Genomic DNA, 16,099 nt, shown 5'->3' on the forward strand with positions numbered 1-16,099 from the left:
TACATTTCAGACCTATGGATGATGGAAGGGCAAAAAAGAATTCTGGAATTATTTTTGATAGCTACAATTATTTTAAGACTGCAGTTTTCCAGTCATCTTCACGTTATTAAAATAGTAGCAGAAAAAGGGTTTTACTTTTTTTGCTTCACAAGTTTTTTTTTCCCTGGCAGGTCTTGTTATCGTCCCTGCTGCTGCTTGACTTGGTGCCAGTGGCTCCTGCTGAGTATCTGCCTGTTGACTTGTTCAAGATCACTGTCAGGATCACTACTGTTTTTAAAGCATTTCAATCTTATCTGGTGACTGACTCCTGATCAAAGTCATATTCAGATAGATTTGGCATACACTGGAAAGCAGTCTTTCAGTAGCTTCAAATGTCAACTGATTTTTTTTTACATTTGCTATTTTACAGTGTCTGCAATCATTCTCAGTGGGTTCAGTCACCCCAAGAAGCCTAAGAACAGAAGAATCTAAGCTTGACCAGTTTTCATGTATCACAGAACTTTAATAAATTAGATACCAGTGATTCTGCCCCAACAACATGACTAGATAGCCCATTCCATATCCTAACATTACACTGACGTAAAAGAAAAGATTTTTAAAAAGATGTGAGAATTAGACAAAGTACAAAAAGGAACTACAATACAAAGTAAAAAGATGAGAACGTGAAGCAGGCTTGTGATGGAGTGTAGTATATGCAAAGGAGGGAAGGCAGAGTCCTGGGTTTCAGTATAACACAAAGGACCTCATTCACTAAACTGCGGTAAATGACCACATTTAGCCACAAAGCGTGCAAAAACGAACCAGCGGTCAAAAGAAAAGTTAAGTACGGTTCTGAGTTTGTCACAATGACAGCGACCAAGTAGGACAGAGTGAGGAATCAAAAGTTTACAGAACAGGAGCTAAATATATTAGCAGAAGAAGTGGTGGGGAATAAAGAAAGGCTTTTTGGTGCTTAATCAGCTAGAACATTAACTTCAATGAAACCTTAAGGACAAAATAAATGCGCTCAGTAGGTAGAGGGCGGTCCTGTCCCAAAGCATAGCGTCCTGCGAGACAGTCAAAGCAGAGACAGTCATTGCTAATGGAACATTTAAGTTTAACTCTGCAACTCAAATAAATATTTGTTTGTTCAGCTTGATCTACCTCTGATTTATTTTGTAATATTAATCAAAAGTCAGCAAAGCACTCACTCAGACAATTGAAAGCTCACTATTTATATTTCAAAAGGTGTTTGTCGAAATGTCACTTTAACATTAGATGTGTGTGATTGCTTGCATTCAACTCCACTCTGTGTACATTCATGTATTGGAGATATATATTAGAGCTATTTAAGCATAGCCTACTTTAATATCACAAGTACATGGTGACTATATAAATATATTAACATAGTCAAAAGTGTTGCATATACACCTGCCTCGTAATCTTCATATATCCCGGACTGTCTGAGGATGTACGAGTAGGCTTGCATTGGAACACTGGAACGCACAACTGAAATCGATGGCATTCTCCACAAGCATCTTAATGATATCCTGACCTACTACTGTTGTGTGGTTAGAGTCGAGATGTAGTGTATCTAAGCAAGCAGTAATACTCTCTCCCTGACTCTTCTTCTCGCTCTCCTGTGCAGCTCTTCTGCTGGTTCTGTGACACTGCCTAGTTTCAATAAGCGGTACTTTTAACACATGCTGAGGCACTTAGTAACGTTAGTGTCCTTAAATTAATATGGTTTGCATATCAAATACCACCCTCGCTGTATTTTGTGACGTAATTTGCATACATTTACACACAATAACATTATTCATTATATTTAAATGACTTGAACATGGTACTTTTTCCACGCGCTAGGTTGCCTGCCACTGGTTAGTGAATACAGCAGGTGCACAAAGCACACAGTAAAGGGACTTTCTGCATGCAAGACACGTTACCACTGTTTAGTGAATGAGTCTTTACTGGGCCAACACACATATTTACAGTGAACAAGTGCACAAAGTGCCCAAAGTATTTATTAAAGAACATGGTCTCTCTTGAGTTCGCTTCCCAGTCCAGGTTTTGCTTCTCAGTCCAGGTTTCGCTTCTCAGTCCAGGTTTCTCTGCTCGGTGGCACTCCAACCCCTGTGGTTCTCCATCCCTTGGCGGCATTATTCATCCTGGAAAGGCAATCAACTGACAAGTTGGTGGTTTGTTTATGTTTTTCGTGCTTTGCTTCACTCCGGCTTGCTCTCACAGTCAACCCTGCCTGCCTGCCCCCCCCTCCCCTCCCCTACCTGAGGAAACAGTTTCACCAATTCATTTCCCACCGACGGTGCACTGATGCTTCGCATCGAATAGGTTCAGGGTATCAAGTCGCGCAATCCACTATTACTAAAATGAGCCGATACTCCAAGTCTGCGCCATCCAACGGGCCCACAATATCCACCCCACTCCGATCGAATGGAGCGTAAGCGAGTAGTTGCAGCACTACGGGTTCCCCTCTAGCCTCTTTAGCAGCCGTTAACTGGCATTTCAAACAGGATGCCACATATTTTCGTAAAGTCATTGTAGATTCCCCGGCATTAAAATTTGGCCAGGACCTCCTACTTTGTCTTTTCACACCCGAGGTGCCCTGAAAATGGGATATCATGGTCCAGGACCAAGGGATGAAAAGGATGGGGAACCAGCAGCTGCTGCACCACCTGCCCCATGCCTGACACTCGAGACACCCAGAACAACAGCTGTTTTTTTACAGAGAAATATGGCTAACGATTGGGTTCGAATCCTTCACCATCCTGCCCTAGATACCTCGCCTCTGTTTCTTTGAGGACCTAAGGGAGCTATCCCCATCTTGCTCCTCAGACATATCGACATCCTGGTTTCAAAACGCTAATGTATCAAGGTCAGGAGGTACTGTAACCTCTGTTGGGCTGAACCCTTTTCAATATTATCGAGTATGGTAACTTTTCTATGACTGCGACGATTACATCGGCTGTCTGATGACGCAGTGACATCCTGTATTAGTGGTAGGGCAAGTCGAATCAAACTTTGCCTGCATCCAGAGTCCACTAACACGTGGGTGTTTTGTTGTCCAACCTGCACGGACACTAGATAGGAAGCCCCCTGCCACCTGTCCCTACCACCTGAGGTCACACTCCATCAGGGTCTTGTGACCCGGCTCATGGCACCTAAAACAAAGGGGAAGATGAAGGTACTGGAGAGATAGGCTGATCATTGTCCCGACCGTCAGCTAGGGTGGGCAGGGCTTGTAGATCAAGATCTTTCTCTCATTATATGCAAGTACAGTATTTATGAAGGCATTGTAAAATCCTGAAATTTACAATATGCACACAGGATCACTCATGTATTGAGAAAGTCTATGTTAATAATGGCGTATGATAATGTATCTCTACAGTCTGAATAACAAATGCTTTTTACCATGTTTGTGCATAGATTTAATGTCACTTTAAACTTCAAACTTTTCTTGAACCTTATAAACAGTCGGAATGTTTCTGGCTGTTCGTAAACAAAATAATTCCATAAATCTTACCTGTTGTGCACTTCCGTTCATGCCAGTCTCAGATGTGCAGTTTTGAAAGACACACATGTTACAGTAAACTTGAATTGTATTTTAGACCACAATATCTGGTACTACTCTTCTCTGTTTGCAAGCCATGCTTTCAGTTAGTCTTGCACTTACCTGGAGGCTGAAACTCCTTCAATGGCTTCTTTCCTGCACTAATCAATCAAACAGAAAACACTGCTGAAGTGAAATTACCTAGAAGCGTAACAGATATGCATTTAAATTACCTCACCTCAGCAACTCCCCACACAATCTCAGAAGAACTGAAGGTCAGTGGGCATCTTCCAGTCCCCAACATAATCATCTTTTTACACCCAGAAGCTCTGCAGCAGATGCTGGCAAGTTACTGGCCCCTGGAGGACAAAAAACAGCCCTGCAGTTTGTCACTAGAGCAGGGTGAGGTGACTTAGTCTCTGACAGTTCTGCTTCCCAACTTGCAGGAATGCCAGAGCCAAATGCTCCCATGAAGATCTTCAACTGTGTGACTTATCAAACGGAAAAGTATACTTAGAATACAAACAGATTTTCTTAAAGTGCTGTCTGTCTGTCTGTCTATCTGGAGACAAAGAACCATTTGATCCGCGACGTAGCCCAGCGTGTTAATAACAGATGCTTAGAAGAACCCTGAGCAGAAATGAATGCAATCCCAAGCTTGCATTCTTCTGTGTTTACAAATGGAAACAGTCACTTCTATTGTCTTAACAAACAGGTGCCCCCCTCCCTTCTCACTCCAAATCCCTTCATTTAACATGCATTCTCAAACACTTAGCATCAGCGGCAGTACGTCCACATTGACACTTGATATGCCCTGCAGGAGATGGAATCCCTGGTAACTGGGATATAGTGGCAGTCGTGCATAAGTCACACTGCACATTGTACATATGGAAAACTGTTTATCTAACTGTGATGAATCTTGGTATTTCTATTGTTTAGCATAAGTTATTGAGAGTAGCAGATTGTGGGGATATATGGAAATGCCTGTCACATTTAAAGAACATGAGAAGTTATTCCACATGCTGTAAATCGTTGTAATATACTCTGGTGCACTTACCATTTTCATTAAACTATGCATTGGGATTTCATATTCTATACTATTATGTGCATACTGTTGATTTGCTCTGTCAAATTTCTTAGTAATGCTGATGGCTCTAATTTTGAATTCACAACCGTGGCGGTGTGTGCATGTTACTGAGATGCTTGCTGTCAAGTAATATCAAATACATATGGAGGGCAATGTATTAAAGAAGAGGGCATCTACTGTTTAATTATAATCTTTATATAGCACCTTGTATAGTGGACCGCCATCACAAAGTGCTTCACAAGATACAAGACTAGGGTGTGTGAACTATGCATCAGCTGCAGAGTCACTTACAACAACGTCTCACCCAAAAGAGCACAAGGAGGTTAAGTGACTTGCTCGGGGTCACACAATAAGTCATTGCCTGAGCTGGGATTTGAACAGGATACCTTCTTGTTACAAACCTTTTTCTTTAACCACTGGACCACACAGCCTTCTAGCAGTGCAACGTGTATTGCACTGGTAAAGAAGACGTTGATGCATTGTGCATCTTTGATTGCATTCAGCTCTCATCCAGTGTCTGTGTTCTACTTTGATAGATTGTTACAATGTTAGACTTCTCTGACCCAGTGGAAATTACTGCTTTCTTTCCATTTGCTATTGGGACCAAGTTGAAAGCATTTTGAAAGCGTTTGTTTCCATCAGAAGCAGCCCAAGATAAAACTGCTTTGAACTGACTTCCGTGTCATCTTGTTCCAGCATGAAACTGGGGCTGCCTCTCTCTTTGCAGCATCTGCTATGTACAATATAACAAGCTACCAGATGTGAAACAAAGGTTAATGATCTCGTAGGCTTGCACCTTTTCAATGCTTATTTTTCAGGGGCTCACAAAATACGGTAATACATCAGTACAGACTGGGGTTCACATGACCCCTTGGTGACCCCTTGCCACGTCTTTTCCCTTCCAGGTCAACGCGTTATTGCAACAGAGTCTCGCCCCCTTCCAGGCTGGCCGACTTCCCTTGAACCCTGGAAAAAAACTGTCGGGCCAGCTCGTCCAGGGAATTTTGTTCTCGCTGCTTAGCGCCCTCACAGGTCGGGAGGGAGATTTACTACCAATAATCATTGTATTTCTATCACATTGTTCTATAGAGCATATAGAATACTATAGTACCTTCTGTACCAGAGTATTATATAGAACATTCTGTTGTCATACAGTAATTATAGTATTTTGTATAATGTTCTATCATACCTATAAAATACTATTGTTAATCAGAATAAATGTGTTATTATATAGTAGTAATTATGGTATTATACATGGTATTATACAGTACTAAAGTAATTTTCAAAAATAGTATTTTGTGGCATTAGATACTAGAGCAGAGGGAGGGACTAGACTGAGGAGCTGTGTGAGTGGAAAAGAGAAAGGAAAGAGGAGGAGCGAAAGAAAAGGGTGAGGTACAGGAAGAGGAGAGAACAGGAAAGGCGTGGCACAAGGCGGAGGTAAAAACTAAATGGAAGAACCGGAGCAAACAAGAACCACACAGGCAGGCAAGTTAAATGGTTGTTCTTTATTATGTCAAACAACAAAAAAAAAAACAGAACATAGTTTTTACACAAAGAAATGTCAATAACAAGAACACTTATACCCCCTAAAACAACAATTGTTTTCCAAGGGATATTATAATTTAATATCCAGACGGTAAGTATTCAGGTAAGTAAAAAAGTATAGTTCAGTCCCACCGGAGGATTCCAAAATGCCCCACACTATTGAGGAGGTAGATTAATTACATCCACAATACAATAGTGTCACCTGACCTTCAATGGCTGCAGTGTCTCGTTCTTCAAAGGACAAAAGGCAATCTTCTCCAAAGTGGTCTTCACCATAATACAGGCACTTTACTTTGTCCATGAAAGTCCAACTGGCTCCTTGCCAATACTTTGCATCCTGATCCCACACCCGCCTCCAGGGGGTGCTTCCTCCCTCCCTCTATGAGGTCGAACCTGGAAAAACAGTGAAAACAATCCATCCTTCATACCATCCATTTCACGTATCACACTCTGAGTGGGGCTAATTCATACACCCTGCATTCAGCCCCTCCACACAAGAGCATTAGTCTTCCAACCCAGCCACTGATGCTTAACTCCAGTGGGTGAGAGCCTCGCCTCTCGGGGGGTCTGCAGGTAATACAGCTGTCCGTTTTCTCCACAATTCTTCTGGAACGGAGGGAAGACAAGCCCTGGATACAGACAAACTACAATGCACCAGCACTAGTAATATAGTAAAGATATCTTTCAGTTCGACCAGTATACATATTACATTCATAGTCCTTATGTACTGGAGTCGTGTAACAGTTAACCATAACTAGAACACGAGTTCACCTCGCAGTCCGTTACGAAACAATTAATCTCGACAATGCAAAGAGTATTTAACTTTCATTTGCATAACTTGCATTTAGTTGTGCCGTTTTGTTTCCTTCGCTTCTCTTCAATATATTTGTTGCTTCAATGCTGGTTCTCTTCCTTCCATGTCCAAAATTGCCCCAATCCGGTTCCAGTATGTTCCCCCTGTGTTCTTGCCCCCTGTTCTTTTGGTTCTGGTTACATAGGGGCACTAATCAAGTGGCACTGATGGCTTGCACCTGATTATAATTGAGGTGCCCATGAAAAAATAATTAAAAGGATAAAAACACATCAGTTAAACTTCTTCTTGGGGTCTGCCTTTGGATATAATAAAAATAACACACAGTAAAAATACAATAAATAGTGCAACTAAAACAGTGTACAAATAAAACCACCAGTGAATAAAACAATTAAAACTCTGGTCATTTGTGACATATGTATAATATATTTAACACATATGTTGTGAATTGAGAGGAAAGGTAGTTCCTCACGTCAAGTTATCAGCTAAGCACAAGAACTGCCTACTGTTTATTACTTCAGAATTACATCTACTGTACTTTTACATCAGTAAAAGTAATTTACATTTGTTCATTGTGTTTTTTTTAGGTGAATTACTTTTGAATGAGTAGACAGTATAATTGCAGTGGTTCAGAGAGACTTAGTATTTAGCATTATTTCATATTAACATTTGTTTTAAGTGCTTTTTTATATGTTTTCTAATAAGAAAGTGGACATATTTGTACCATAATGCCTATATGGATCTGTGACCCGGATGGCTTGCGGGTGATGTCAGACAAGGAGGAAGACACTCAGGATTGGGGTATGGAAGTGTTGTAGCGCATGTTTTAATTACAAATTAAAAGGTTGTACAAAATGGAATAACTGAAAACAAAAGGCACGATGGCCAAAACAAACTAACAAACAGACACAGAACAAACCCAAGTATTGTGCTAGTCTACACTAGCACACGTAGCAATTGTTATTCTCTGGTTTCGTGTTTAACCGCACTCCTGACTCTCGTTCCACCCCTGAACACACTAACCAAGTTCAGTCAAAGCTGCTTGTTGTTATATTGTGGTCGAAGGGTTAACTGGCTATTAATTACCTAGTTTATACCTTGACCACATTCGCACAGGGTTTCTCATAGCAGTTTATTAACAAGCACTCACTGCTGACCACGCATTCTCACAAACTTATCTGGATTGGCCATTTTAACCCCATACAGGCTGTCAAACAATAATAACAAGAAAACAGTTTTTAACACACTTAACCTACATTTTAATAATACAGAAACTAACCCATAATACACAGGGGTGGGGGTACCCCGTCACAGGTTCATATGACTTTGCTTGTATGAGGCACATATGAGAACAATACTGTCTTGTATAAGACAAATGATAAGAAACTGGCCATATTTGCACTACAGTGCATGCATGAAGTTTGCTTAAATAAAGTATTTGTGTTTTTTTTTAAACGTTGTCTGATAACAAAGTGGCCATAATTATAGCACAACACTTATATGGGTCATACAACAAAAACTTATATGGAACTTACTATAGTACACATATATGAATTATATATATATATTATTCCATATGGGTTATGAAGCCCTGCCAGATGCTTGATATAAGGGGTTTCAATGTAAATTCCAAAAGTCCTACATCGATTGGCAGTAGTTTTTTAAAGTGTCTTTTCCGAGGCTCATTCTCCTGCAGTCTTGGATGTAACCAAATGCAGAAAATATTCTCTGAAAGCTGCTAGAGACTGGAAAATGCTGGATGTTGGTCAACGGCTTATTTTTCCACCTGAAATTGCCACCACTAACCTTCAACCAGACATTGTGGTCTGGATCAGCAGGCCTTGTTCATCTGGTAGAGTTAACAGTGCCATAGGAGGATGCTGTGGATGAGGTGTATGGTAGGAAGAAACTTCAGTATGCTCAACTAGCTGCTGAAGCGGAACAGAGAGGATGGAGAGTCCGAGTTTACCCAGTGCAGGTGGGTTGTAGAGGATTTGTGGCACACTCTACAACCTGGTTTCTCAGAGACTTCGGATTCAGTGGCCAAGAGTTGCATCGCACAGTGAAGAACTGATCTGAAGCAGCAGAAAGGAGCAGCAACTGGCTGTGGTTGAGACGAAAAGATTCTGGATGGGGATCTCAAGTACAATAGAAAGAAAGCAACCCTGATGTACGGGTAAGTAAGCTGGGCTGAGCTGAGTAGGGGATGGAGGGGGGGTGATGCTGGGATGCCAGAATCACTGTTCAGCCCTCTTGAGGTGTCATGGGCTAGTCGACGAAACACAGAGGATGGAAGGTGCCCACTTGAAGACTCCAGAGATGTACCCTACTTAGCTCAATCTAGATGGTTGTCATGCTGATGCGCTGGGGAGACCGCACTGGGTTGATTCCCGGACCCAGCATCGCAGCCGTTGTGTGTGCTGATGTGCTGAGGAGGCAAAATGAGCTGATCCCTGGAGCCAGCATTACATTTCAGCAATCAACACCAGACAGAAGAATATCTACAGCATCAGATGTTTTTCTACTCATTTTAGCATGAAATGTAGTTCACTAGCATCAGCTGTAATTGCTTTGAAAGCTGTTAACTATCCATGCAATCTGTGAAGGTTGAAATGTGTACGTGGTGGGCGTGAGAATAATTAACGGTACATATAGATACATGGGGTGTGTGTATTGCTTGTGTATAGCTTCCATTACATTGACTTACTTTAAACAGAACACTTTGCATAGACATGCAGCATAATTTATTATTAACACAAACACATATATCTAATGTAATGTATTGTATTTTCAGTAAAAATCGTATAGACCAAAAACGAAGGGCCCTACATATAGATGTTCAGAAGGGAAGGAAAGTTACGACAGAACTACTGCAGTACCAGTACCAGGAAAATACTGCCAGACCAGTACCACAGGACTACAGCACCAGTACCACAGAACTTCATCAGTGTCGGTAATATCAAAGTAGCACATGTCCCACTGAATTTATTATGGTATTTTGTGAGCCCCTAATAAATAATAGCTTACAAGGTTTAAGCCTACTTATATGCAGGGGTTCAAAAAATGTGGATTTAATAATATCGTAATAAAAAAAATCTAGACTAAAGGCTTTTGAATTGACCAAACTGTTAAACTTGTCCTTCTGTTCTGCTTCGTTTTTTTTTTTTTAATTATTATCATTGCTACATTTCTTTTAAGGTGTTATGCCTTAAAGCCCTTCAGATGTCTTCACTGTGAAATGTGCTTTATAAATCCAAGATGGTTGTCAATGTTTTTGATTAAAGTGATACTTGAATGGTGATTTTTCTATCAAGACCTTGCAGTGCTTCTAAAGCAAGCAGGCCTGATATCCCATAATCTGAGATTCTACACATTTCTTCTAATCTCCTAGCAACCACAGCAGTAAGTACAAGATAGAGCAGATAAGTTTTAAATTAAACCAGCACCAGGAAACAGGAACAAGATGTCAGTTTATCTGCTTATTTGGAATTCTATGTTCACTCTTACCCTTTTGTCAATTCTTAGAAAAGTTCACCACAGTAAATGTGGCAATTTTGGAGTTTTCCCTTGTTTTTCCCATAGTTATACAATCCATTTCCCCTAGTTTACCATGTTATACTTTAATATACTATACTAGGGTGACCATATTTCTCAAAAGTGAAACCAGGACGCTCCCCTGAAAAAAAAAAGGAAGGGAGTCAAAATCCTCCCTGCAAAAACAAGTGGGAATGTGGCAGGAGCCAGGAATTGAATGAGTGATTAAATGATTAATTAAGGCTCCATGGGTGTTATTGTGGTTACTTGTTAGAGTTGATGTTGATGCTAGAGGTATGTGGTGTGTTTTCGTGTTCTGTGTTGTCTTGTATTATGTGACTTTTTGTATAGCCTGTTATTTTGGCCCGTTTTGTTTGTTAATGTGTTTTGTTCTTGTCTGTTTAGTGTTTTGTTTATTTATTATTAAAGGTGTGCTTTAGTGCTTCACTGTACCTTTTGTGTCTGAGTCTCCCTTCCTGGTAAACAACAACCACACACATGTCCTTTCACATATTTATAACTTTATTTATAATATTTACACTTTTAAATTGCGCTTATCTAAATATACGTGTCTACAAATAGCACTTTTACATGAATCTGCTCACTGCAACCTGAGCAGTGGTGTCGTCCTAAATATTCAGAACGCCACTAAAATATAGATTTTCTTAAAAATAATTATTGTACAAGTATTTCCACAAAACTTCTTTTCCCATCTTTTCAGAGCACTTTACGTGTCTGTGTATCAGTGGCAGAACGATGATGTCTGACTCGAGCCAAGATCTGGCATAGCTGAGAGGATTCCACTGTTGCTGTGGTCCTGGTCAGCATTGTTAGCCTTCTTAAATAAGCAGTTTGTAATAGAAGAGGATTCCAATGTTCTTTCAATTGCATCGAGGAATAGTGGCTGAATCAGACAGTTATGCTGGAGATGTGAGTCATGTGACTTGGTTTGCCAATTATGCCTATAGAAAATAGTACCGGAACACTGTTGCGGTGCGTTCAGCTCATCTACCACCACTGAACATGAGCTAACACTTTAGTTACTTATCAAGGTTCGGTAAAGATTACTTTTCATTTATTCTTATTATGTTTTATGTGGAGAAGCTTATACTCAACAGTCCCGGGCAACACTCACTTTCTTAGCATTCGGTTGAGGAATGTAAATTGTTGAAATATGTGACGAAGTCCTATCCTCTCCACGATGATCAATGTCCTCTCCAAAGTTCATCCAAAGCCTCTTCAATACAGGACAGGGCTATCGCCTCACCTTGTCACGATCTCTTTCTGTTTTTCTCTGCAACTTTAACCACTTCTCTGTATTGCTTCTGCAGCAGAGATTTGCTTTGTGGTTTTATCTTCAGTCCTGGAGCTGCATGTTGGGTTTATCAAAGGCTGAGAGTGTCGTGCTCTTTTGGGGCTTGGTTAAATAATCTTTTATTGGTAGGTCTGTGGTGCAATCTCCATATAACATGGTTTGGTTTTGTTGATGGTCTTTATTCTTGAAAAGAAATAGTTCATATGCTAGAAGAAGTTTTTGTGGTTGGAAACCTTTCAACTTTGCTCTTCAGGAAGGTTATCGGTTGCTTCTGTTGTTTATGTCTGTTGCAGTTTAATGACCTGTATACATGCGGCAAACAACTTTCCAAATGGAGACACACTTTGAATATTCATTATATTATTGAGCTGGTAATTGCTCTTATTTGCCAGTTCACCAGTAATTCCTCTTACAAATTGTAGTTTTGTGTAATCAAAGTTCATGTTGTTTTCATTCATAGTAATATGACAACACATCAAAAAAACATGCTTAAAAAAAGGTACCATTTCATGCTTGCAAGATTTGCATTGGGTACGTCAAGTTTGCTTCAAGCATGTCTTGAAATAAACGCTTACCTATTTGCATGTGATAAAATATATTATTTCACAAGATCAGATGCCAATTTAGGCAAAATAATAATCTGCATAAAAACATCAAATTGTTATAGAACCCCGTTTACAAGAAATGCATTACTAGAATTCTCCCAAGTAAATGCTGAAAAACATTGAGAATGTTGGGAAAGGCATACAGATTTTTTTACTTAGCCAGCTGCTTTTGGTAGTAGAAGACATTTGATTGCAAAGCAAATAAGACGTCGTTACAACACAATATTGTTAATGAACCAGGGAAATCTTGAAGTAGCACTAAAAACGAAACATAATTATACAAGATGAGCCATCTATTGTATTCAATCACAGTTTAACATTAAAGATGACTCCTCAGTACATTTGTTCAATGGTATAGCATGTGCATTATACAACAGGAAGGTTAAGTAATAATACTGCAGTGGTATTTGAACTTGATCATTCTCCAGTCATTATACATATCACACCTTACTTTTGGGAATGATCTTAAGTTAAATTACATTTCAATTCCCAATGAAGCTTTAATCAGTTGCTTTTCAACATTTCATTATGGCCCCAATGTTAAACCAAGGAATCTATTCATTTCATTATGGCCCCAATGTTAAACCAAGGAATCTATTCATTTCATTATGGCCCCAATGTTAAACCAAGGAATCTATTCATTTCATTATGGCTACAATGTTAAACCGAGGAATCTATTCATTTCATTATGGCTACAATGTTAAACCAAGGGATCTATTCATTTCATTATGGCTACAATGTTAAACCGAGGAATCTATTCATTTCATTATGGCTACAATGTTAAACCGAGGAATCTATTCATTTCATTATGGCTACAATGTCTATTCATTTCATTATGGCTACAATGTTAAACCGAGGAATCTATTCATTTCATTATGGCTACAATGTTAAACCGAGGAATCTATTCATTTCATTATGGCTACAATGTTAAACTGAGGAATCTATTCATTTCATTATGGCCCCAACGTTAAACCAAGGAATCTATTCATTTCATTATGGCTACAACGTTAAACCGAGGGATCTATTCATTTCATTATGGACCCAATGTTAAACCGAGGAATCTATTCATTTCATTATGGCCCCAATGTTAAACCAAGGGATCTATTCATTTCATTATGGCTACAATGTTAAACCAAGGGATCTATTCATTTCATTATGGCTACAATGTTAAACCGAGGAATCTATTCATTTCATTATGGCTACAATGTTAAACCAAGGGATCTATTCATTTCATTATGGCCCCAATGTTAAACCAAGGGATCTATTCATTTCATTATGGCTACAATGTTAAACCGGGGAATCTATTCATTTTTTGTGTTTGGACAATGGCTGCTTTCTCAGTTTTTAGACATCTTTTTGATTGTTAGAAAACATCCAGAGTGATCATTTATTATTACCAATAAACAACAGTATGGTACACTATTATGAATTTTTATAAAATGGGTATTTTAAATACTTTATCATGATTGGTCAAAACAGATCACACGGGAGTGTTGATATTACAGCATATGTTTCAGCACCTTTTTTCAAAAATGGGCAAACCACTGGCAGATATCCATACACCTAGCATTTAAAAACAAAAACGGCAGACACATTGGAATTTATCACAATAAACATGTCTGACGAGATTTATGTAAATGTTGAACTTTTGGGAAGCCGAAGTGTCCATGAGATAATAAATTAATCTGAATCGGACATCATGATTAATTAAAGTAGTGAAAAAAAGCAAAAGTAAGTATTAAAAAATTCAAAACTCGCCATTCTGATAGCTTTGTTCCTTCTCCCTGAAGTACGGCATTTCCCTATCCCATTTTGAAAATAAACAGTTTCTTAAAAATATCTGCATGCCTGCCTGCTGCCGCCAGACCCACCCCCTGCGCAGCTGTGTGATCTGATGCTGAACATTTATGAAATTCATCTCGACAGTTCCTGCCATACCTTTTAAATGTGTCCAGGTACGATGATATCGTGTCTTCTGCTGTGCCCTGCATTGTTTTAAATTGTTTCTTAACTCTGGCCCAGTAGTTCCCCACGTTACCAAGCTGTAAATTGCAAAGTCAGTTTGATAAGTGACCGGGTATTCCATGCAAATAACGTCTTTCTCGCCACTGTGAAGCTGCAGCACAAACCTGGTATGGATACCTCCTGTTACTACCCCGGATAACAAAGGTTGATATAAAAAACCGCACGCTCAGCTGATACTATTGCAGGTCTTGTGAGGAAGGCTCTGCGTGATTTAAAGGCTGTCTTATTTGTGCTGCGTGATATAAAGGCAGACTCATTTGTGCTGGGCCATGATGAAAATAGGCAGTAATATTTTACTTTAAAATGTAATGAATAAACCAAGAAGTGCAAAGAATCAAAACTGCACTTTCAATGACAATGTTCAATTCAACGTCTGAAATTATTTTTTGTTTGTTTTATTTTTTTATGTTTTAAGGGACTATTTTATCTAAGGTCAGGCAGAGGTGGAAGGGTATTTAATAAAAATTACTTTTTTGTGAATTAACATGTTTTTTTACATATTTGTTGGGGGGGGGGGGGGGGGTTGTAATGTTGGTTGATCCATTTTATAAGCTCAATAAGGCACTTCAGGGTGTGGGATATACTCTAATATCCACACGCCCCGGGTGGTTAAATCCACTCGTCTTTGCCTCGTGACGTATAACGCACCCGGGGCATGTGGATATCCCACACCCTGTCAGGCCTTATTGCTTGCGTAATATTCCAGTAACTTAAAAGAACACCAGTGCTCTTCCTAGTAGCTGATTTCTCCAAAACTGTCAGATCCTTACAGGATCCCAATGATTCACCATCAGCAACAATGGCTTGGTCAACTAGTAAAGGCACATCCCCTGTGAATCATCTGGGGCTATAGAGGCGACTGGCTTAGAGATCAGAGGACCTTCACTGACTTTCAGTTCTCCTGAGCTGTTCTCCTGGGGAGTTCCTCCGGTGTGAAAATTGAACATTGAGATGACTAAAGCAAAAAAAAAATGTAAAAAAATGGTCTCATTTTATGAAGTTCCTAAGCTTCTTTTAAGTACTATTTTGTAATCCAGCCTTGGAAATGATCATTGTAACAGTTTAGGGTTACAGATATATATATATATATATATATATATATATATATATATATATAAAACAGTCTGGCATTATAATAGCAGCAAAATGCTCGAACTGCTTGCATCATCCTTTCTAATTACATTAATCATAGTTTGAAATGACCTTCATTGGAATGAATTATCATTTGTATCTGCAGAAAAAAATCTTTAGGATTTCATGGAAAAGATACAGACTGTTTTATTATGCTATTAAAACTAAATTGCTGATTAGCCATTTCCTGACTCCTTCAGAGATTTCATAATGTCTTTCTGCAGTTGTCTTTATATGGAAGCTAGAGTAGAGTTTTTCAGATAGTAACCCTCTGAGTACACAGGGGTAGGTGTACTACAGCGTTGTCAATGGAGGAGGGCCTCACACCATGGCCGCCGGGCCGACGAATGGAGCTGCTGTTCCGGGAGGTCGGTTGCCATCACCTATGGTCCTTTGCTGCTGATCCCAGGGGATCTGTTGTTGCCGCAACCTGTGGGCCCATTAGTGCCTCCGTTCCTGGGCCAAAACATAGACAGAGACTTCTGGGCCTTTAAGG

The sequence above is a fragment of the Polyodon spathula genome, chromosome 41 (assembly GCF_017654505.1).
Source record: "Polyodon spathula isolate WHYD16114869_AA chromosome 41, ASM1765450v1, whole genome shotgun sequence".
Lineage (NCBI taxonomy): Eukaryota > Metazoa > Chordata > Actinopteri > Acipenseriformes > Polyodontidae > Polyodon > Polyodon spathula.